Source organism: Sorex araneus, chromosome 9, assembly GCF_027595985.1.
Source record: "Sorex araneus isolate mSorAra2 chromosome 9, mSorAra2.pri, whole genome shotgun sequence".
Classification (NCBI taxonomy): domain Eukaryota; kingdom Metazoa; phylum Chordata; class Mammalia; order Eulipotyphla; family Soricidae; genus Sorex; species Sorex araneus.
In genome coordinates this window covers 20496818-20516989 of record NC_073310.1, presented here as the reverse complement: position 1 = coordinate 20516989, position 20172 = coordinate 20496818, and the positions used below count along the sequence as shown (strand labels likewise).

At 39.9% G+C, this 20172-nt stretch overlaps 1 pseudogene; it reads right to left on the bottom strand.

Annotated features, from left to right (window-relative positions):
• Positions 1-1379: 1379 nt before the first annotated feature.
• Positions 1380-20172, bottom strand: LOC129407046 (Ig heavy chain Mem5-like; annotated as a pseudogene).

Genomic DNA, 20172 nt, shown 5'->3' with positions numbered 1-20172 from the left:
TTGTTCATCAATTTGCTTCAGCAGGCACCAGTAACGTCTCCACCATGAGACTTGTTGTACTGTTTTTGGCATATTGAATATGCCATGGGTAGCTTGCCATGCTCTGCAGTGCGGGAGGGATACTCTCAGTAGCTTGCTGGGCTCCCCAAGAGGAATGGAGGAATTGACCCCGGATGGCTGCATGCAAAGCAAATGCCCTACCCGCTATGTTATCGCTCTGGCCCTTTTCATAAATTGTTTAAAAAATAAATATCATATTTTTGAAAACATAATAATACTATACTCGATACTCAAATAAATAATTTTTAAAATAATTAAATTTTTATACCTCTAACTTTATTTTTGTTTGGATTTGGGGGCAACCCCCGCTTTGTGCTTGAAAGTCCCATCTGGGAGGCTCAAAGAACTGCAATCCTGGAGAATTAAGCAATGCTCTGGCATGATAAGAATGCACATAACCTACCGAAATATCTCTCTGACTAACCTATAACTTTAAATGTTAAAACAAATGTTCTAAATTAAATTTTGAAAATTCCAAAGGTGGGTTATTATACTGACAAAGTATATACATCCACTCTGACTTCATCCAAAGAAACATCAACTGTCATCTTTCAGAACATAAGGAGGAATTCCTGAGTGCACAGCTAGCAGCAACCCCTAAGCATTGCTGGGTGTGGCCGCCAAAACAAAGCAAAACAAAACCCAAACCCCCAAAATCTAAAGTATCCGTGTCCCATGGTAACTTCCTCAATTCACAATGTTGTTTGTAATTTTTCAGAGCAAATGATCATTCATTTCATAAGTAATTTTCAATGATTTTCTGGACATTACTGATGACAGAATGTAATTGGAATTAATTTCTAAACATTCCATATGATTATGTTATATTAAATGTGTATTAATTTAGAGCAACATGTATACTATATAAAAAGTTTTCAGTGATGTTATAATTACATAAAATATTGTTTTATTCTGTACTCATAATGAGAGTCAACATTGATAGTGATGCTGCATATGGAGGAAATATAATTGATTTTACACCAATAACATTACTTGTGCATGGCTGGTAATTCCTGTGATCAGCTTGTATGCTAAAAAAAAAGAAATAGAGTAAATCCTAACTTAATAAGAAGCCAGGAACTAGGACACCAGTATTTAAGTGAAGGAATTGGTCATGACCTGGAATAACTTTGTTTACTTGAAAGTTTGCAGGAATATTTGTTATTTTTCATCAACAATATAGAGAAGACATAGCAATAGATGACTTTACTAGAAGTCATCTATCTTTTGTTGCTGTAATCAGCAACAAAAGATGAAGCTTAGCTATGGGTTTATGTCTCACTTCCCCACTTCCATCTGTCACTGTGGAAATGGTTGCTGAACCACAGAGCACAGAAATACTCAGCCTCGTCCTCTTCCTTGGCTCCAGTGATGGTGAGGACTGCCTTGTTTCCAAGCAGGGAGCCAGAGAATCGGGCAGGAACATCAGGATATCTATTACTGGTTCCACCCATTAGACCCCAGGGTTTCTGGTAGGGCTTCTGTTGAACCCAGCTGGCAAGGTGATTGGTGGTGACAGCCCCAGTACTGGAGCCACAGGTGAGTGTAACTGTGCCTCCAGGAGTTGTGGCTAGTGAGGATTCTTGAATCACCACATTCTGAGAAGTGACCCCTGAAAACAGATGTGAGATCAAGGGCTTAGGATAAAACAATAATACAAAGGTGCAGCAGAGTATCCTTTGCCATTTTCTCCCACCAACCCAGAGAATCCCCCTGACCTGTTCAGTGAGCCAGAAATGTGAGCAGGAGAGGAGCCCAGGCCATGGTGGAGACAACCCAAGGCTGTGATTTGTCAGACTCCTCAGCTCAGGACCAGCCTCCAAGCTCTCATTATACCTGCTTCTTTCTGTGGAGGTGGGGCTGTCATGCAAATGAGTTCCTGACGGTCACTCAGCAGTGTGACCATGGCAGAGTTTCTGAGTTGTATCATGTCAGTGACATGTACTAGAGGGCCCTAGGGTCTGGAGCTGCAGCTCATTGCAGGACTTGCTCTCAGAATATGGCACACTGCCCCCCCTAGTGTCCACTGATGAGAAGATTAAGCATTGCTTGTCTTTTTTTCCTTGTTTCCAATTTCTTTTCTCAGATCTGGAGATTTTAGGTCTCTAACAATATAAATTCAGTCTCTGTGATTCCCCAGGCAGGAACCGGATGAATGAGTTTTATGAAAGGGGAATCTGCACACATCAGCATTCTTCTTCTTCTTCTTTATCCTCCTCCACTTTCCTTAGACAACTCTGTTGAGCTGAAGCTCTGAGCTACAGGATTCTTTCCTGTTAATTGCTGCAAGTTCCTGAAAAACTCATGGACTAATGTGGATACTTTGCCATATGGGTAATTGATGATGTCACGTGTAATGCTTCATTGCCACCTGTGCCTTTTACTGCTGAGTACTATTTAGTTCTCAGTTCTTAAATGAAAACTAAACAAAATCTATTGTAGATTAAAGGGAATTTGAAGTCCTTTGAGTCTTGTATGTTCTCGGGATGAGCATCCCAACTCAACCTAAAGTGCTTGAGGGTGCTGCTACTGAACCCCTGGAGTTAGAGGAGTCAAATAATCTCATCTATTGGGTATGAGGCATTCAAGGGGAGACTAGCATTAAGCAAGCTTTTCTTAAAGTTTTTCATTATTTTCCCACATTAAAACTATTGGCACATACCTATTGTACAGCTCCCAAAACTTGACTCTCATTCACAATATTTTAAGTTATATTTCCTGACACTACCAGGAATAGACATGATTTGAAGATTATCATCTCAGCTTCCTCTCCCTGTTTGTATGGCTACATTCCAATATCATGAATTTTTAAAAAAAAATTTCTAAGCCCTCCATTACCTTGGAAATAAATGGCCTTTGACCTCAAAATATTTTACCCATTGCCTAAAGGTGAGGTCACGTCAGCCCATCATTGGTGTGCTATGCTTCGAAGTTACAAAGAGTATACCACTCGCACAGCAGAGCCTGGCAAGCTACTCGTGGCAGATTCAATATGCCAAAAACAGTAACAACAAGTCTCACAATGGAGGTGTTACTGGTGCCCGGTCTAGAAAATCGATGAACAACAGGAAGACAGTGCTACAGGGTTGCTAAAACAAAGTTAAGATTGATGGTAATTCTGGAAGAACTCAGGAAGAGGCCCCAGATTTCTTGATATTATGTGATCCTTGACAGAGTTGATATGATTCAAGCAAGTGTAAGTATATTGAAAACTACTCTGGCTATCTTTTAAGTTGCTTTTATTATTGACAGCATTAAACAGAGTGGCTGTGGGTGTCATAAAAGCAGTAGATAAGAAGCAGCTGGAGCTGACATGGTCAACCAGTCTGTCTAGAGAAAATTTCAGAATTGAAATATCCTCAATATATGCCACTGTGGAGGTGGGGTTGTCATGCAAATAAGTTTCTGAGGGTCACTCAGCAGTGTGACCATGACAGAGTTTCTGAGTTGTTCCAAGTCAGTGCCATACAGTAGAGAGCTCCAAGGTCTGGGGCTGCATTCCATTGCAGATCTTGCTCTGAGGGCATGGCACACTGCCCCCTCTAGTGCCCCTCTAGTGTTCACTATTGCTTGTCTTTTTTCTAGCTTAGAGACATTTGTCAGATCTGGAGTTGTTAGGTCCCAAAGTAGCTAACTTTAGCTTCATGATTTCCCAGGAAGGAACTGTATAGAGGAGTTTTGAGAAGAAGGAGTCTTCATGAATCAGCACTCCTTCCTTCTTGTTACCTACTTTTCTTAGCCATATTGAGCACAGGATCTAAGCAGTATTATTATTCTGTGTTAATTGTTCTCCCCAAACGTGTGAATAATATAAATATTTTGCCGTATGGGTGATTACTTATGTCACGTATGAATGCTTCTCCAGTCCAATTCTGTTTAGAATTTATATCTGAATTGCGTTTAGTTTTCAGTTCTTAAAGCAAAGCATTGATAGATGGGTACTCATATCCATTGTATCCTCTGTGTTCTCCATTTGAGCATCCTATCCCCACTTTCAGTGCTCGAGAATGGGCTGCTGCAACCCTGAGCAGTTAGTTTACTTCTATTTGAAGAAGAGACAGAAACACTATACTGGGTAGGGTTGCTTGGCTTGGTGGAACTCACAGACTATTACTTCAATTTGCCTCACAGACTATTACCTCAACATCAGGTATCCATGCAGCTGAATCTTTGACTTTTGAGATCTCAGCAGAGACCATCAGGCAGCTCTATGTGGCTGCTCCCATTTATGTTTATCCCTGGACATTCATCAGGTCTGGAATGTACCCCTATAGAAAGATGCAAACACACCGGTACAGGACTTCGTGGTTGTACGATTCAGCCTGATCCCTGCCGTCAGTCCACAACATTTCTCCGTAGAAGGGATGCCCACTCTCACCAATTCTCTTCAATATAGTACTGGAAGTACTTGCGATAGCCATTAGACAAGAAAAAGAGATTAAGGGCATCCAGATAGGGAAGGAAGAAATCAAACTCTCACTATTTGCAGATGATATGATACTAGATCTAGAGAAGCCCAAAACCTCTACTAAGAAACTCTTAGAAACAATAGACTTATACAGTAAAGTTGCAGGCTACAAAATCAATACCCAAAAATCCATGGCCTTCCTATATACAAACAATGAGGCAGAGGAAAGGGACATGAAAAAAAGCAATCCCAGTCACAATCGTACCCTAGAAAATCAAGTACCTCGGAATCAGCTTAACCAAGGAAGTAAAAGACCTCTACAAAGAAAATTATAAAACGCTACTCCATGATATAAAAGAGGGCATGAGGAAATGGAAACATATACTTTGCTCATGGACAGGGAGAATCAATATTGTCAAATTGGCAATACTCCCCAAAGCATTATACAGATTCAACGCGATCCCTATAAGGATACCCATGACATTCTTCAAAGAAACAGATCAAGCAATCCTAAAATTCATATGGAACAACAAACGCCCATGGATAGCTAAAACAATTCTTGGGAAAAAGACGATGGGAGGCATCAACCTCCCCAAACTCAAACTTTACTACAAAGCGGTAACAATTAAAACAGCATGGTACTGGAACAAATGCAGACCTGCAGACCAATGGAACAGGGTGGAATATGCCTACACATAACCCCAAATGTATGATCATCTAATCTTTGATAAGGGAGCAAGAGATGTGAAGTAGAGCAAGGAAAGCCTCTTTAACAAATGGTGCTGGCACAACTGGACAACCACATGTAAAAGAATGGGCTTAGACCTCGACCTGACACCATGCACATAAATCAGATCAAAATGGATTAAAGACCTCAACATCAGACCACAAACCGTAAGGTACATTGAAGACAAGGTTGGCAAAACCCTCCACGATATTGAAGATAAAGGTATCTTCAAAGATGATATGCAACTGGCCAACCAAGTGGAATCAGAGATCAACAAATGAAACTACATTAAACTAAAAAGCTTCTGCACCACAAAAGATACAGTGACCAGAATACAAAGACTATCTACAGAATGGGAAAGGGTATTTACACAATACCCATCAGATAAGGGGTTAATATCAATGGTATATCAAGCACTGGTTGAACTCTACGAGAAGAAAACATCCAACCCCATCAGAAAATGGGGCGAAGAAATGAACAGAAACTTTCCCAAGGAAGAAATACGAATGGCCAAAGGCACAGGAAAAAGTGCTCTACACACTACAGAGACTAGCACACATCCAAAAGAACAAAAGCAACCACTGTTGGAGAGGATGTGGGGAGAAAGGGACCCTTCTACACTGCTGGTGGGAATGCCGACTGGTTCAGCCCTTTTGGAAAACAATATGGACGATTCTCAAAAAATTAGAAATTGAGCTCCCATTTGACCCAGAAATACCACTGCTGGGAATATATCCCAGAGAAGCAAAAAAATATAGTCGAAATGACGTCTGCACTTATATGTTCATCGCAGCACTGTTTACAATAGCCAGAATCTGGAAAAAACCCAGTGCCCTAGAACAGATGACTGGTAGAAGAAACTTTGGTACATCTATACAATGGAATACTATGCAGCTGTTAGAAAAAAGGAGGTCATGAACTTTGCATATAAGTGGATAGGCATGGAAAGTATCATGCTAAGTGAAATTATTCAGAAAGAGAGAGACAGACATAGAGAGATTGCACTCATCTGTGGAATATAGAATAACAGAGTAGGAGACTAATGCCCAAGACTAGTAGAAATAAGTACCAGGAGGCTGACTCCATGGTTTGGAGGCTGGCCTCACATTCTGGGGAGAGGGGAACTCAGAGAAGGGATCACAAAGTATAATGTGGTCAGAGGCCATGTGGGGGAAGGGTGATGCGGGCTGAATGTAGACTAGAGACTGAACACAGTGGCCATTCAACACCTTTATTGTGAACCAGAACACCTAATTAGAGAGAGAGAACAAAAGGGAATACCCTGCCACAGTGGCAGGGTGGCGTGGGGGGAGATGGGATGGGGGAGGGTAGGAGGGTTGCTGGGTTTACTGGTAGTGGAGAATGGGCACTGGTGAAGGGATGGGTTCTCAAACTTTGTATGAGGGAAACAAAAGCGCAAAGATGAGTAAATCTGTAACTGTACCCTCACGGTGATTCACTCATTAAAAATAAATAAAGGAAAAAATTAGAGCTCTCAAAAGATAATAACAAAAAGAAGTATGACATATCACCAATTTTTAAGGTTTCCTCAGGACCTCGGCAAATCTTAATGCTCCACTCGGACTCTTTTGGCTTTCTTGTTTATTGAGTGGTCATATATGAGCCCCTGTTTTTTCATACCATATGCTCTTAGATAAAAAAATTTGTCATAGGTCCTCCTGTGCAGGACACCAGATTCTCCTTTGTTATTCATCAGTTGTCAGAGATGAAGAAGTGTATCTCCAACATTAAAAATATTGTTTCAAGCATATTTGAACTGAAAATATTTTGCTTTTAGTTTTACTAATTGAGCATGAGACTGTGTTTTTAAATGTTACTTTGAAAATGATGTGGAAAATCTTTTGCCAATGAGAAGGAAGTGATGTCTAAGCATCTAGGCGTGGTGAGACACAAGTGCGCGGACACAGTGGACAGAACATGCTCTCACATGTACCACATGTCTTATTTGTATACTCAGTCTTCCCCCCGAGCATGACTTTTAGTATAATAAAGGTTTGCTGAAAGAAAAGGTGATGATTGATGGTCATTCTGGGAGAAATCTGGAAGAGATTATCAATTTATTGATATTTTGGGATCCTGACAGAGTTGATGTGATTCAAGCAACTGAAACTACACTGAAAGCTGCTCTGTCTATCTTCTGAGTTGCTTTACTTTATTCTGTTAAACATAGAGTGTCTGTGAGTGCCATTAATGCAGTAGATAAGAAGGCAGCTGGACTGACATGGACACCCAGTCTGTTTAGAGAAAAGGTCAAAAGGCTACCTGAAATATCCTCAATATATGCCATTGCAATCTATCCAACAGGGAAAGAATGATCTCACAACTGTTTGTCTCAACCCATTGCTTAAGTTTATAGTCAAAATGTAATGAACCAATGGATCATGAAGCCTTCAGCAGAAAAATAGTAGACGAGTAATTATGCTACATGTTTTGTCCAATATCTCAATGGATTTATTAATGAAATGAAATTTCAGTTCTGAAAAGTGACCCAATGGTTGGAGGAGCAAGGGCCCATAGTGAAAGACTGTGGAAGACTTTGAAACAGGTCACAGTAAGCGTAAATATATTATTGATGTCTCTCCAGGCTACCTTGATTTGCAAGGAGGTAAGTTGCATCTCGAATCCCAGTGAGGTGTATATCTATAGAGAAAAGAGACACCAGAGAGCAGACTCCATAGTTCAGCACTAGAGTGGAAACAGATATTCGCCAACAATGGTGGAAACGAAACCTCCAGCAAATAGCCAGTGAGTCAATACTAAAAGGGACAATAACACAAATCCCTGCTTTAGGAGATACCTATAGCCTTAGGATCCATCTATGTGTATGTTAGCATGGAGCTTATCCAGGATGGTGACTTACAATTTATCTTTTGATCCCCAGGGGAGGCAGGTGGAGTTTAAGCTGGTGGAGATAAATTTAGAATTTATCTTGGGGCCGGAGCAATAGCCCAGTGGGTAGTGCGTTTGCCTTGCAAGCGGCTGACCCTGGTTCGATCCCCGGCATCCCATATGGTCCCCCAAGAACGCCAGGAGTAATTCCTGAGTGCAAAGCCAGGAGTAACCCCTGAGCATCACTGGGTGTGACCCAAAAAAAGCAAAAAAAAAAAAAAAGAATTTACCTAATCCACAAGCTCTACTGTGGCCTACTCAAAAGAAAAGCACATCTTTGCATCAAGCCTATTGTTAAACAAATCACAAATCACGTGTTGTATCCATGTCCACACTCATTACTGAGACTATATTCATCCACAGTGATTCCTGTTCTTCAAAGGTTAGAACAGCATTTTTTAACAACCATTCAATGGACGTGTCCACAGGTATAGAAAGATTTAATCCACCAGTTTACTACACTGGTAATAAATGGACAGTTCTGATAGGTCATATATCTGTTTGCAGCAGAGGTGCTAGTTCAAGGGTGTAAAAACAGTTACAAACACTGATCTAAAATACTAAAGTAAATTCAACATCAAAAACACACAAAAAAATGTGATAAGGACTGGAGTAATAGTACAGTTGGTCGGGGGTTTGCCTTAGATGTCCCCAAACTGAATTTCATCTTCAGCATCACATCTGGTCCCCAGAGAACTGCCAAGAGTAATTCCTGAGTGAAAAGCCAGGAGTAACCCTTGAGCATAGCTGGCTGTGACGCCTTTTCCTCCCTGAAAAACCCACAAAAATACGATATCTATAGACTATATTCAGTTTTTTTTTTTAGATTTCACAGAGAATCTCTTCACTGTGATTGCTTTTGAGTCTGTTGCTGACAATCTTATATGTGTATCTCCTAGATCTCTTCCTGTTGAAACCCTCTAAAAGACCTGGCAACAGAACCTTCAGATCAGGACCAGACCAAAGATGAGTGATTACTGATAACCTGAAGTGCTGGGAAAGCATAGACCATAGAGCTGCCTAGGGAGAGGGAGGCTGCAGAGCTCACTCTCATCCCTCAACTCAGAATTTATGCTACTCTCCCCTAGAGACCTCTCTACTCGTTTGATTTCATCCTTGCGATGACAATACACCTCTAATCAAGACATGTTCAGGAGTGTCCATATATAAGGCAAACTCAACATTATGAGTAAATATCCTTAGTCTAACACTTCAGTCTATAAATTCCACATAAAGCCTAAAAAGCAAGTCAAGAAAATACAGTAATCCAACTCGACACATAATAGTGATATAGGCAGATAGGGATGATGGTAGTAAATTTCCTGGGAAGTAATAGCTCTCAAGTTGCAAAGACCAACCTTGAAGAAAACAGGAACTAAGACCTGATAAGACCCTCACCTGGCTCCAGCAGTGGACCCTGAGGAGGCTGACACCCCTTGACAGAAGCTCCATCAGGAGTAAAAGGCCAGAAAGGAATTTCAAAGAAGTCCATCACCACTCCCAAATCTACCCCATTTGACAACCTCCTTAACAATGGACTTTGACCTAGGTGAAGCCCCACATGGGGGGCAAGTTGGAGAAACTCTGTAAAAGCCACCTTAAACAAAGGAGGGGCGCACATATGCTGCCCAAACTCATGTGCTGATTGTGCCCTGGCGGCCAGGCACATGTGTTACCTGAGCACATGTTTTGCCCCAGTACATGTGTTGCCAGCATCTCCTCACTTGAGATGTGTGCTTTCATGTTTTCATGTCTAATACTGGCATGTGTGTAGAGGCTCCCTCTGCCCTTGGAGAAGCCTGGTTTCTCTCTTGAGCACATTACTTGGTGCTCTCTCCACTTTCTCTCCCCTGTTCCTTTCAAAACCTCCAAATATAATCTGCTTTACTTCACTGCTTGTCTACTTCTGAAGTTCTTTTCTGCGTGGAGAGACAGAAACCCAATAACCCTGGGTCCTGGGTGGCAGAGGGAGAAGGGGGGAAAGTGACTGTCACTGATGGTCACTATCCATACTGGTTCCAGCAGAAATCTGGTCAAACTCCCAGAGCAATGATTTATGTTACAATAAGCAATATGAAGCAAATTTGTTTGTGCCTGCTAAGAGGGCAAGCTCGAGTGGTGGGTTGGACATATTGGTGGAGGGAAAAACACACTGATGGTGGGATTGGCGTTGGAACATTGAATGCCTGAAATAACTGTATTACGAACAACTTGCCAAATCACAACTCATGATAAAGAATAAAATTTTAAATTAAAAGATTAGTGAAAATTCAAAGAATATTTCAAATGTTATAGAGTTGAGTAAAGCTTTAAATGCATAGAGATTTACAGCAACTATATAGCACGATTACTCATAGACCCAAGGTAACAAGGGCAGCTAATTTATGTACTGGTACCTCATCTAAATTTGTCACTGTGTCAAGCATTACTGTATAACAGCCAACAATAGTATTCAGCCTCATCCTCTGATTGGACCCCTGAGATTGTGAGGGCAGCTTTGTCCCCAAGGATGGAACCTGAGAACCTGGCTGTAGTCCAGGAGTGTTTTTTGTTTGTGTCATAAATCATTGTTTTGGGGGCTTGACCAGACTTCTGCTGGAACCAGTGTGGATAGTGACCATCAGTGACTGCTCCAGTGCTGGAAGCACATGTGATAAGGACTGTCCCTCCTGGGTTCACAGTCAGTGAAGTTTCCTGAGTCACCACAGCCTGAGAACTGGACCCTGAAATGGAAACAGAAGCACATCAGGAATGAAAATGGAAATCAGAGAAATTCCCTAAATGTTGGTCACTTGAATCTCCATGAACCTGGGCAGTGAGTAAGGACAAGAAGGACGAGGAGGAAGAGAAGACTCCTGCTCATGGTGCAGACTCTCAAGGACATCGTGGCCTCACAGCTGACACAGGACTTTGGCGCCTCTTTTATGTCCCTCTGACCTGGAGGAAGGGTTTGTGTTGGTTGTGCATGCTGCAAATCTCAGCCATTTAGCATAAATCCCCTCCCCCATTTCTGTGTCTCAGTGAAGAACTAGCTCTTCAGTGAAGGGGAAACTTGGGCTAGCTTTGAGCTAGGATAGTCCCTTGGGAGGAAGCACCTGTTGGCACTTCTTCAGTCTGAACTTGCTGCAGGCCTTGTTCACTTCAAAAGCATCAATGCCCCCTGTTGATATCTCAAGATAATGTTTAGTGTATTTTAATTATTCAGAGCAAAGAGTTTTTTTATGTGTTTTTTAATTTTTAAAATGATACTTTTTGCCATGTAAAATCAAATTCTTAAAGTTTTCTTTTTTAAAATTTATTTATTTTTATTAAATCACGTGTAAAGTTACAAAACTCCCCCCAACTCCCCAACCCCCAGCCTCCCTCCCCGACTGTGTAGCTGATAAATTTTACTTTACTTCCTCTTTACTTTGGTTACATTAAATATTTCAACAAAAAAACTCATTATTTTTTGGAGTTTCCCCCCCGCCAAAGTCAGACCTGCTGGAAAGGAAGCATTTGATAATTTGTTTTCCATTGCTGAGAATCAAGTTTTAATTTTGCTTTTGTTTTTAAATAGAAGTCATTCAAAATATTGTTAGGGATCAACTCAGTACCCTTCCAATACTCTCTAGTACCATTACTCTGACTCAATCTTTGCTACTCCTTGTTGATACTTCTTTACTTCTTTTCAATATCCTCCTCAAAGTTTCGATTCTGCCTTACACCCATTTAGCAATTATCACTTAGGTAATTTTCCCTTTTTTTGTATTCATAACTCACTTTATTTCAGAAATATTTTTATTGGTTTTAGGTGTCCATCAAGGTGACATCATGTTTAATGTTAAAAATTTTTGTCTTAGGGTTGAGCTATAGTTCAGTGGGGAAAGTACCTCCCTTGCATGTGAGTGATCAGGGTTCAATGCCAACATCTCATATGATCTCCCAAGCTTACTAGAAGTGATCTCTGAGAACACAGTCAGTAGTAAGCCATGAGTATTTCCTGGAAAAAAAAGTTTTACAGGCTATTATGAGATTGTTTGCAGTACAAATATTAGGCCTGGCAAATCTTAAAAACAGGCCCAGGAAAAAGAATATATTTTTTTCTTTTCCTTATGTGTTTGTGATGGGGATTCTTTCTTTCTGTAAGAATTTTACATTTACAGAAAAATTCAATAATTTTATAGAGCTGTCTTATATACGTTTTCTATTTAACTATAATTAGGTATTATGTTAATCTTGATCATTTGGTTATTGGGTATAGACTTTAGTTGTTGTTAAGATTTCTCCATCTTTTCATTTTCAAATAGTTGTCAGTACATTAAATCATTATATTGTATGGTGGTATCTAATTCATTTTTTACTTTATAATTTACTAATTATATAGGGCATAAGTTTTTGTGTTAAATTCTTATCTTATACTGTGAATATCTAGACATATTTTAAAAGGTCAATTCATATTTTATTGCCTTACTTTTCATATGGACTTTTAAGTGGATGTGTATTTCGTGTTTATTTATTATTGGTCTACTATGGAGAATTTGGCAAAAGAATCTGAACGATATTCTGCATTTGGTTCATTTGTCTTTTTGTTAGTATTAATCTTTGTGATTATTCAGAAGAAATCAGAAACAATTTCATTTTCAGGCAATTAGATTCAGGTTTTTCAGTCAGTTAAATCATCACATTAGGTATGAGTGATTTTTTTTCTGAGTTGATCAGCAAATGTGTTCCTGAATTATCCTGTATGTGTTATCTTAAACCACAATCTTTCTCCTTGAATTGGCCATTATGTAAGCTTTTATTATAAATTGGGATGGGAAAAATAATATTAATCTGCAGTGACCACCAGGGTTGAACACAGAAAACATTTCTGCTCTTTCCTACTTGGAGTCTTGAGGAACAAAGGCCCCTTTTGGATGTGTTGGAGGCCAACCTCCAAACAAGAATAAATTTTTCTTAGAACGGGAAAGACTGAACCGAAGTTGTGTGTCTCCGCTTCCTACCTATACTTCTCACTCACCCTCTGATAAAAGAACAGGTGTCCTATATACAGTGATGACTCCAAGGTTACCACAGTCTGAGAATATGTATCTAAAACAGAATACCCCGAGACCCCAAGGATATAGAATCCACTCCCCTGATTAAACCATTTGAGGGAAAGCTGAGTAAAAGCTCTCTATAATATAATGGAGATACTGATAGATGTGGTCTTCTTCATTTTCTGGCTTGTGTCGGGTGTCCTGGGAACTTTTCATTTCCCAGAGTCCCAGAGAAGAAGGCACTTCATGCAAATCAGTTTCATTTCTCTTTATTTCCCAGTGTAACTCTGATATCTCCTGAAGGAGATCTTGAAAGAGGCAGATAGTGAGACCTCACACAGACAGTGACTATAGAGTAACAGATACTGAGTGATGTGGGTTGATATACGTCAACTATGTCTACCCCCATGTGGAGACCTCAGTCCTATATTTTTCTCTAGAAAATCTTGGAGCTGAAAGATAATTTTTGGGAGAACTTTCTTACCCAGTCAGTAATCTATAATTTTCATCTTTTTGAACTCTCGGGCCACTTCAGTAAACTCGCTGTTCTGTGAATACTTTCAAACTCGTCTCCTCCAGCACAGGTCCAATTAGGAAATCTCAGAACAAGTATCTGGGTGTGACTGAACAGGGCTAAGGTGGGAGGACTAGAGCTGAAGATATGACTCACAGAGTTTCACTAACGTATAAGACATCACAACTCCCATTTGCTCTAAGAAAATATAATTATATGGGGTTACTCCAATTTATCTTCAGATTTTTTTTGAGAAGACACAAAACACTATAAAATGGGATTTATCCCCCAAAGTGGCATATTAAAATAAGAAATAAAAATTTCTATTGATAAGAAAAACAAACAAGCAAAAATAGGCAGAAATACAGTGTCTAGGCTCTTTGGGTTGATCAACAGAACACTTTTAGTACCGTGTCCACTAATATTATCTATGGGTCAGAAGGAATGGAGAGGACCAAGGTGTATTTTAGAGGTAACGAAATAGGTAGAGATGTTACTGCTTTCCAGAACTGGTGAAGTTAACTCACATGTTTACTTTAATCATATCCTGAAGGAAAAACATGATCTACTTTGTAATTCCAAACTGTAAATACATTTTTAATAAGGCAAGACATGTAGTGATAATGATGAGAAATGAAAGCCAATGCACATAAGATTAATGAAATATGCATTGGCTTTCTTTCATTTCTCATCATTATCACTATACATCTTGCCTTATACAAAAATGATTCTAATTATATATTTATGCCTTTTAATGAAATCCAGGCCTGAAACAGTGTATCTACTTTACTACTGCCCTGTGCACTGTTCCCCTTGCTCAGGGTCATAACAGGTCACCTCTTGGTGTCCTCCTCATGACTTGACCTGGGGTGTATTCTCTGTATTCCACTGGGTTTCCTCAGAAGAAATTTTTCCAGCATGTTCTCTGGGGTCTTTGGTAGTTAGCACTCAGGTGCTGTCTCTCAAACAAACTCCTCTCTGATCATGACGTTGTGCCCTATGTTCCAATTCTGTATTTTTAACAGTCTTCACTATTCTGATATGTGACTTGCAAATGTCTTCTCCCATTCCCTAGATTGTCTCTGCTTCCTGTTAAATGTTTCAGTCTTCAGTGCAGAAACTTGTTTGTTGTACTCGGAGACCACACATGGCGGTGTTTAGGGGCTACTGGTAAGTTTGGAGGCTGTTCCCAGAGTTTCTAGGGGATCATGCAGTGACAAGGATTGATCCCTGGCCTCCCAAATGCAAAACATTCTTTGTGTGGTCTCAGTCTTCTGAGCGCTCACTCCAGTCCCAGCAATATTTTATCATAATATAGTCCCACTGGTTATTTTGGGATTCATTGATTCAAGTGGTGACATCATATCTAAAAAATTATTACTAAGATAATTGTTATGAGGATTTTGTTTTCTAGAATCTCTCTTTTGTTAAGATCTAATGCTTAAATAATTAAATCATTTTGAGTTTTTCTCTTATGTGACTTAAGATAGAATTCAGTTTCCTCCAATGTTTATATGAATTTCTGTAACATTATTTGTTGAAGATAATATCCCACTCCCACTCCCCACTGTGTTTTCTTGATCACTTGAATATAAGTGTTTGGGTGATTTTCTGACCTCTTATTCCTGTGCCTATGATCTACATGTGTATTTAAATGGTGGCCTGGCACCACATTACAAAGTGTACCTTAATAATCTCTTTTGAAACCAAGAGTGACAGATCCACCTTTTAAATTTTCTCACCTTAGTTTTTGCTGAATTCAGTATTTTGCATTCCAGTGTTCATGTGGTATCTCACTCCCAGGAGTCCCTTTCTATGACAGTTGTAGGGATAAATATTCAACGTGCTAGCAAACCCAGAAATCTGCTACAGATGGAAAAATGTGTTGGGTCAACTCTTACAGAATATAAGATAATTGAGCTGTTTGCAAGATTTGGACATTCAGGGGATTGTGATGATGGAAATTTATGGGGGAAAATAAAGTTCACCTGAGGTGTATTCAAAAGTCAGCATGTCAGCAAATATTTGAAAAATCATTAAAAGAATTTTGAATTTGATAGCCTCAAATATCGCACAATATTTTTTAAATTTTATTTTATTTATACATTTATTTTTAATTTTTTAAAATTTTATTGAATCACAGTGAAATAGTTGCAAGCTTTCATGTTTGGGTTACAATCTCACAATGATCAAACACCCATCCCTCCACCAGAAATATCCCCAGTATTCCCTACCACAAATATCCCCAGTATATCCCCCTTTCCCACCCTCCCCCTGCATCTATGGCAGATAATATTTCCCATACTCTCTCTTTAATTTTGGGCATTATAACTTGCAACATAGACACTGAGAGGTCATCATGTTTGTTCCATTATCTACTTTCGGCATGCATCTCCCATCCCAACTGGTTCCTCCAGCTATCATTTTCTTAGTGATCCCTTCTCTCTTCCATCTGCCTTCTCCCCTCCACTCATGAAGCAGACTTCCAGCTATGGGACAATCTCCCTGGCCCTTGTATCTACTGTCCTTGGGTGCCAGCCTCATGTGATGCTACACTCCACAAATGAGTGCAGTCCCTCTATGTCTGTCCCTCTTTTTCTGACTCATTTCACTTGACATGATACTCTCCATGTTTATCCATTTATAAGCAAATTTCATGACTTCATCTCTCCTAACAACTGCATAGTATTCCATTGTGTAGATGTACAAAGGTTTCTTTAACCAGTCATCTGTTTTAGGGCACTTGGATTGTTTCCATATTTTGGCTATTGTGAACAGTGCTGTAATGAATATGTAGGTACAGATGTTATTTCTACTTTATCACATAATAATTTAGTAAGAACACATAGCCTTGGTAGACTACCTTCACTGACTACTATGTATTTCAATATGATTTGAAGAGGGGTCTGGTCTCTGAGGTGTCTTTGTATTGTGTTTGGGATTTAAATTTGATCAGGATTTTCCCTTAGTTGTCTCAATTTTTTTTTTTTGCTTTTTGGGTCACACGCAGTGATGCTCAGGGGTCACTCCTGGCTCTGCACTCAGGGATTACTCTGGCAGTACTCAGGGGTCCATATTGGATGCTGGGAATCAAACCCGGTTCAGACGAGTGCAAGGCAAATGCTATTTGCTATTTGATATTGCTCCAGCCCACAAATATTATTTTAAGTACATTTTATTTCCTATTTCCAATTTAAGTCTATGTATTTCATTTTCAAATGATATAAATATGGCATATTCATGTCAATTTCTGGTTCTGTGGAAAGAGGAAGCAGAGTTCCTCATTTCATTTTATAATGATTTCAAGATTGTTTGAAAGGAACATATTATACCTGACATTTTTATTTGATGTTTATTTTTGTTCATTTGGCCAGATCCTGTTGTTTCAGGATGTGAGGATTGACACTACCCTGTCCTCCCTATGGGGCAGCTAATGAGGAAGCAAGCACTTTGATTCTACGGTTGCACATTTTCCCAGTATGGGAATTGTTCTTGCTTTCTTTCCCCTTTATGATTTGAACACTTTTGTTTAATTTTTTAAAATTAATTTTTAAATTTTATTTTTATAAAGTTGTTCATAATAGTTATTTTTCTGTTTGTTTTTTTATTTTATTTTTTTAATTGAATCACCATGTGGAAAGTTACAAAGCTTTCAGGTTTAAGTCTCAGTTATACAATGCCCAAAAACCCATCCCTTCACCAGTGCAAATATTCCACCACCAAGAACCACAGTATACCTCCCCCCACCCCCCTCCCCAGGCCCCCACCCCGCCTGTGTAACTGATAAATTTCATTTTTCTTTCACTTTACTTTGATTACCTTCAATATTTCAACAAAAAACTCACTATTATTGTTTGGAGTTTCTCTCCCCCAAAGTCGGACCTGCTGAAAAGGAAAAATTTGATAATTTGTTTTCCATTGCTGAGAATGAACAGATATGAGGTCGAGCAACTGCACAGCTTCGGATTTCTATATTTTAGTATTTTAGTAACTAAATCCACAGAAATTTCTGCCAGAAATTACATCATTGCAAGCTCGTACCTCTCTGCTACTTTATATTCCACATATGAGTGCAATCTTTCTATGTCTGTCTCTTTCTTTCTGATTCATTTCACTCAACATGATATTTTCGATGTTGATCCATTTATATGCAAATTTCATGACTCCATCTTTTCTAACAGCTGCATGGTATTCCACTGTGTAGATGTACCAAAGTTTCTTTAACCAGTCATCTGTTTTAGGGCACTCTGGTTTTTTCCAGATTGTGGCTATTGTAAACAGTGCTGCAATGAACATAGAAATGCAGATGTCATTTCTACTATACCTTTTTGCCTCTTCAGGATATATTCCCAGGAGTGGTATTGCTGGGTCAAATGGAAGCTCAATTTCTAATTTTTTGAGAATCGTCCATATTGTTTTCCAAAAGGGCTGAACCAGCCGGCATTCCCACCAGCAGTGTGCACAATATTTAAATACAACACCAATCCTATCATCATTACACCTTTCCACCACATTTCCATCATGAACCCCAAACCCTGCCTAAGGCAGAATCAAAATAGTTTACTTTGTATAGCTTGTTATGAATAACCTGCTAAAAATGAGACCAAAAAAAGTTTCTGAGAGGAAAGTGTGTGAAGATTGTTGTATTTCACCCAGAAGCCATTAAGCCCTTCTATAAGACATTACTAACATGATGTTAAAGGTTGAACTTATGTGCTTACACGCACACACACACACACACACACATATGTACATATCATTCTCCTACCTCCATTCCCAACTTTCTTGACATTCTAAGTTATATGATTCTGTGCCAAAGGTTGGCCTTGGTGACTTTTTCAATGAACACTCTTGGAACTAACTGCGTAATGTAGAAGTAGAGGTATTTTTAAAATATCACTGTTTATAAACATCACCTGGAGTGCTGGTTGAAATAGATCTTTGTGCCCCAACAGAAGTTTGTGACTCAGGAGGCTGAGTTAGCTGAAATTTCCATTAAATTTCCAGTAACATTCCCATTTCAATGCTAAAGGAAATACTAATTTCACCTGCCTGTGTAGTTAATAAAAATCAATATGACAGTACTGTTTGAATTAGAAGACTTTTAGTAAGTTGGTTGTTCCCTGAGTCTCACTGTGGGTTACATAGTTTGAAGTTGTTCTTTCTCACCATCATTATAGGAAGGAGAGGAGAGAGCGAACAGGCTTAGGAGTCACCTTAGAAAAATGGACACACCTTGAAGAGAATAAATGAAGCATATTGATGAACACCCCATTAAGATCTAGCTGCCTCCACTTCCCTGTGTGTTTGCATTTTGTCTTTTCTCTTTCCTCCATTAAATGATGAGACCTTGTGAACATCTGAAGATTTTGGTTGCACTTCTCCCTGGTTTCACATCACTGTGTAAGTGCCACTGCTCAGGTACAGAAAACAATAATACTCAGCTTCATCCTCTGTAAGAGCCCTCGTGATGGTGAGGACAGCTTTGTTCCCAGAGATGGATCCAGAGAAGCGATCAGGGATCCCAGAGGGTCGGTTATTTGTGCTATCTATAATACCACGGGGAGCATGGCCTGGTATCTGCTGGTACCAATTTGGGTAGTTACTTGTAGAGACTGACCCTGTGCTGAGGCCACAAGTGATGGTGGCAGTCTCTCCTGGCAATACAGAAAGTGACGGCTCCTGGATCACCACTGTCTGGGAATCCACCCCTGCAAATGACAGGAGAGAGACAATCACATAAGATGATGGTTGTCCTGCATCCCTGCCACATGGCCACCTCCCCTTCTCCCCACCAGGATGCAGAGTCCTTTCTTCTAACCTGACTCATAGGAGAGGAGACTGAGCAGAAGAATCATCCAGGCCATGGTGGGAAACTCACAGGATGTGACCTCCTCAGCCTCCTGAGTTGGTGTGTGGAGCCCTGGGGCCTTTTCATGCATTTCAACACATCAGAGGGCACAGGGCTTCATGCAAATAAGGGTTCTCATTCTCCACCTGCTCAGTGTTACCATGATGCCCCCTGGAGGAAATTTCGACAGTTAGAAGATGCAACCTCACACAAAGAAGAGGCAGCACAATGATTAATACACTGAGAGACCGTCCCGCATCAGTTTCCACCATCCCCGGGGACATTGATACTGTATTTATTCTCTAGAAGTTTTTGGCTGTGCAAAATCTTACCTTGCCCCCACTCCCCTTCACCCCAGTCATCGAGTCTCCAGTGGTAATGCATTCTTTTGAGCACTCTAACCTCCTCCTTCTTGAATGGGTAGCAAGTCTTCCTACCGTGCTTGTCCTTAGGAAATCGCAGAGACCATTTATGGGGTGTGAAGAGACATGGTTTCCCCTGGACATAATTCTGAGCCTTGTTCAGAAGCAATGATGGAGAATGAGAGTGTAGGTGGAACACCCCAAGTTTCACTGCCTGATTTGGACTGATATCTCCCTTGTAATCCTGATAACAAGCCAGGATTACACGGACCAGCTTCAATGTACAGCAGATTTTGAGACAATGGTTTAAATGTTTCAT